This window comes from Mandrillus leucophaeus, unplaced genomic scaffold (genome assembly GCF_000951045.1).
Source record: "Mandrillus leucophaeus isolate KB7577 unplaced genomic scaffold, Mleu.le_1.0 Scaffold537, whole genome shotgun sequence".
Lineage (NCBI taxonomy): Eukaryota > Metazoa > Chordata > Mammalia > Primates > Cercopithecidae > Mandrillus > Mandrillus leucophaeus.
In genome coordinates, this window is record NW_012105775.1 from 1,235,121 (window position 1) to 1,240,268 (window position 5,148).

The following is a 5,148-nucleotide window of genomic DNA, read 5'->3' on the forward strand; positions in this document are numbered from 1 at the left end:
TCTTTACCTAGATATTTCTACTTAAGAGTAATTGAATATACTACTAAATAACCTACTTCGGACTGTTCTTATTCTTGAGCAACTCAACCAAATGAGGATATCTCTCAGCAGATTAAGCAAATATGCAGAAGTGAAAAATACGGAGTATTCTAATGGGCAGAGTTAAAGATACCCCTTCTGGCTAAATGTTTGTTAGCAAAACAGGAAGAGAAGTGTATCAACCAATTAAAACAGAACCAGAAGAGATTGTGGTGTTCTTCCCTACTATCTGAAAGCAATTCAACACAAGAGAATACCAAACCAAAAAATAAGCTGAAGAAAGTCCAACAAGATTCTGATCTTTCCTATGAGCATTGCAGTTCCTAAGGCCTCCAGAGGTCACAGGTCACAGTGTGATCCTAGTTTCTCAATCCAGTCAGTCATTCAACAAATTTTCATACTCATATGCAGAACAGCGTCCTCATTACTAGGGACACACTGAAAGTGAACTCATTATTACTCAGCAAAACTCGGTCAGTAGAACCAGCAAAGGAGGTTTGACACACTCTTTCAGGATATCCACGTGAAAAGGTGGAGATATATGGGCTAGTTACAAGATATTAAGAGCATTAGTAGTTAACTGTAACCGAGACTGTGACTCCTTATAAGCCTCGAGGGAAGCTTCCAGAGACACACTTCGTGTTATTCAGCCAGTTTAACAATTTCATCACCGGCTTAAGTAAAGATATAAAAGATATAAAAGAGTCTGATATAATGTACAGACAGCATTTCTTTGGGAGCACAGGTAAAGGTGCCAAATAATATGATCAAATTCCAAAAAGCATGATGGGAAGAATCAGCTAAAATAAAGCAAAACCACAGCACAATAAATGTTAGACTTTGCAGTGACATCAGCGCAAGATGGGAAGACGAGGTTCAATGGCAGCATGTGATTAACGGCTCGGGGGTGTTTGGTGAACAGGAAACTCGTTGAGTCTGACCACCGGAAAAGCAAATGCAAACTTGGACTATATCAGTGCAAGCAACATGCAACCTATGACACACACTCCTGCTCTACTCTACACAGGTCACGTTACACCAGCCAGGAGCCCAACTCTGACAGACACTGAAGGATTTGTTCTGTAGGCCACCAAGGCAGTAGAATTTGAATAAACAAGCAGAATTAGATTTCAGTTCTGTAGGCCAAAAAAACTTTCTAGTACTCAAAACCAGTAAAAGGTGGAGACCCCCACCCGTTACTTGCAATGTTCAGGTATTACTGGAAGACCACTTATATAGAGATTATATAAAAGGATCCAAATATCAAAGAAGGGTTAGTTGAGCTACTCAGTGATTTCCAAACCCTGGTCCTTAGTGAAGTTTTCATTGACCTATGCAAAACAAAAGTGTCCGTGTTAGGATAGCTATAAATCACGAGCGGGGTAGTTTTAACACAGCTCCTCTCTGGATAGGAAGAACTCTCCTTTAGGCCTGACAGCATACATATTCTTCCCCGTTTCCCCACCTTTTCTTTTTTTTGGTACATCAAACGTATTTTGACGAAATGCATTGACAATAAGTAGTAACTGCTGTTGTCAATTTTCAACACACTTATGCAGCAACATTAAATGCTGACATATCTGGCAATCCCTAATATTTTCTTGTTTGTTTGTTTGTTTGCTTGTTTGTTTTCATTTTACAGGCAGATGAAAACAAAAGGTATAGGAACAACATGACGAGACAATTTTTAAGGTCCTTTCTGGTCCAAAGATGCTATGACAACTAGACTCGACTTGCTGCATATTTTCTCCCTTCCTACCACCCAACTTGGCTATATAGTACTGGGGTGGGAAAACGAACCAAGGAATTGGGTTTCACTGAATATGAAATCTCTCAAGAAGCAGAACCTCAACAGTGAGTCAAGATCTGGCTCCCTTCTACAACTGCTATTCTTTGGAAGCAAAGTTTATGAATTAAGTTCAGAAAGGATCAAAATAATCTATGTCTAAAGTTGGGAGGCTTTTAAATTCCTATCACATTGTTACCACTCTTTTAAAAGGCGTCATAGCTAAATGCAATTGGAACAGAAAAAGCAATTTCTGAATCATCGATTTCAAGGTAAACCAAGTAGCTATGATCCTCATGCAAAGCATTCACATATAAACTTACTATAGGTCAAGGCAAAGAAATGACATAATCATGAAAAATGTAAACTATCCCAGTCAGACAGGCATTTTCATTACTCTAATACATTCGTTTTACACGTTAAAGAAACCCCACATTTTGGTGCTGTAAGGGATCATGAAAATACTTTCATCCAAATTCATTCGTGACAGGTGGTAGAGGCAGGAAGCTCAAGGTTCCTGTCTGTGCCTAAAGCTTTTTCTACTCTCATCCTGCAAGTGAATTAGGCACATTAACAGAAGTAGAAAACCTAGAACACGGTTCAGTATTCTCTAGGACTGTACTTTGTATTTCGTTGAAGTTCAATACAGAAAAAAAAAAAAAAAAAAGCAGCTTTTCAATTAATACCCCAGGCTAAATTTTCTTTAAATTCAGTATGTCTTTAACAGGATTTGTAATCCTAAATCACCACCATAAATTGATCAGAAGTTCAAAAACTCAATGCCTTCCTCAATCTCAAAAAATAACCCTGCACTTATTTACCAATTATGGTTGGGGGCAAGGGGCCGTATTCACATAAACACATAGTTCTTTGCAAAGTATGCAGGAAACACAATCCCATTTAAACTAGTTTCAATGCCCAAACATAGTGCTTTTAAACCAGTTTCAACTACCAAACAACTGGTTTTTCAGGGTAGCTAGTATTTCCTTACTTTAAGAAATAGATTGACTGCTAATTTCAAAATAATAACCCGCTTCCCCTTTGCCTCAGGTAAAAAGACCCACAAGGTGGGCAAGTGTTTACTAAGCTCAGGTATCAAGGAACCCTTCAAAACACCATCCCAGTCTTGGGGAACGGGGAGAGAAAAAAAAAAAAAAAAACACCTTCCAAATTCATATTACACAGCTTTAACTACAGTAAGCATCATAGAAACCAAATCATGATCTGATAATTCCCCTATTAGACTAAAAGTTACATTCCATACATTTAAAGCTCTTTGAGAAAATCCATGATTTAAATACATAAAAAGCATTTAATGAAAAACATATACTTAAAGCAACTGGGTAAAATCTGTGGCCCATACTAAAAGCCAGAAGCTCCACCCCCATACCTATGATCCAGCTCTTGCTTTATTTTCCGGACCAAGTGCTTACACTGCTTCTTATACAAGTTCATTTCACCCCATCTATAGGTAGCATGTGGGTACTGATAAAAGCTGTTTCTGATTTCATTTCCTACTTCCCAGATGTTTGCTCTGTAGTTTTTCTTTTTTCTTTTTCCTTCAGCTATTTATGAATACACTCTAATTTAGAACAAATTCAATATGTCTTATTTTAAGCTGGGCAAGGCACACAATAAATGAGCGCTACCAAGATAATTTCAAGATATTTATCCAGCGTATAAATAAGTTTGCCTACCTAGGCAAGATTTGGACAGGCTGCCATGATCTTGCTTTAGAATAAAAGTGCTTAAAAAACATCACTGGGAGCCTGCTGCTGCTGTTACTGCTGAAACTACGGGCTATTGTGCTTGTCATAAAAGGGTTTGTGCTTAGAAATGAAAAAATCAAATATCCTCTGGGGAGAAGATGTCCCTAACACAATCCCTGGTATGAATCATGCAGATACTTTAACTGCATCTCTTCCCAAAATGGATCAATGGAATCCTTTAGGAGGAATCAACGTGATTTATACCCAAAACTTAAGATGGCATTTTCTCATGAATAATACTCTCTTATAACTCTGAATCAAGCAGTGAAATTCAATCAAGCAGTAAACATCTTTTAAGTGGAAATATTGTCTAAACGGGATGACAAAACAGAACTCTGAATTCTTTAAGTAAGTCCAAACATGAAACAGACATTCTTAAATGATGTAACTAAATACAGTAACCAAGTTGTCTCTTGAAATTCAACTTTAGGAATGCCAAAAATAATAGGCCACCTCTCAATATCCGCAAAGATACTGGTATGTGTAGGTTTTCTAGGAAAGTAATAAAAAGCAACAGTTTGGGAGATCTTTTTTCTTCAATTACTAATTGTAACACTAGAAAAATTACAACCTAGGCTGCACAAAAAACGCAACTCAAATGGGCAGTTTACTAAATGTCTGTCATAAGAAAGCCATCTAGTGTTAACATTTAGAATGGAGACTGCAGACAAAAGAGGCAAAGAAAAGAAAAATCTGTGCGACTATTTTGAACTTACTGAGCAAAGCCATGAGAACCACCAAGATTCTTTGAGGGTTTTTTTCCTTGATTTTTGAAAAAAGCCATCCTTGTCAAAACCCAGTCTCAATCTAACCAAATCAAAAATGTCTACAATTTTATTTTGACCAAAATCGTGTTTTGTTGAGCATAACTCCGTGACCAATGCACTTGATTTTTTCCAGTACTCAGGCCAGAGTCATCTTGGGCTGAATTAATTTAACTGAAGCAGGTTAATGATGACAAATATCTCCCAGAAGAGTAATGCCAAGTTGTTCTCTCTTTCCGAGAAGCCTCGGCTCCTCTTGTAGATGATGAGCCGAAATTGATTCTTTGGGTTTGCGGCACGGCTGAAAATTAATCTGTAGGTTTTCCTGGGGATATTCCTAGGACGTGGGCAAACTACCCTCACTGACACGGGAAGACCCGGGGAGGCACAGGAGCTGGCAAAGTGGGAAGAAAGGTCGCGCTGAGTGAGAAGGGCGCTCGCCCGGCTGCTCACGGTCTTACAAAGAGGGATCCGTCCCGGTGAGGGCGCGCGCTCGGGGCGCACCCCTTCTAGAAAGGGAATTAGCCCCGCAGCAAGTTCGGCGTCAGCCCGCCAGGCGCGCCGGGGGAGCTGCGTCGGGCAACCGCGAGCCCTTCCAGAGAGCGTTAGTCAGAGCGGAGTTCTGGGCACCTGGAGGAGGTCCTCCTCAGTGCCTGTGTCGCCGACACGGGAATAACCTTTCAGACGATCGATAACTTGGAGAGAACAGGCGGCGACGGCTCCTCTCCCAGCCTGGGCCCGGGAGCGCGGGTGCATCTGCGTCTACAAGCCGGACCCTGCCCCGTGCCCC

General features: G+C 40.1%; 1 protein-coding gene across 1 annotated transcript in view; it reads right to left on the reverse strand.

Moving 5' to 3' along the window:
• Positions 1-5,148, reverse strand: part of SIPA1L2 (signal-induced proliferation-associated 1 like 2) — a 241,689-nt gene that overhangs the window by 235,471 nt on the left and 1,070 nt on the right. The gene's annotated exons all lie outside the window — the stretch shown is intronic.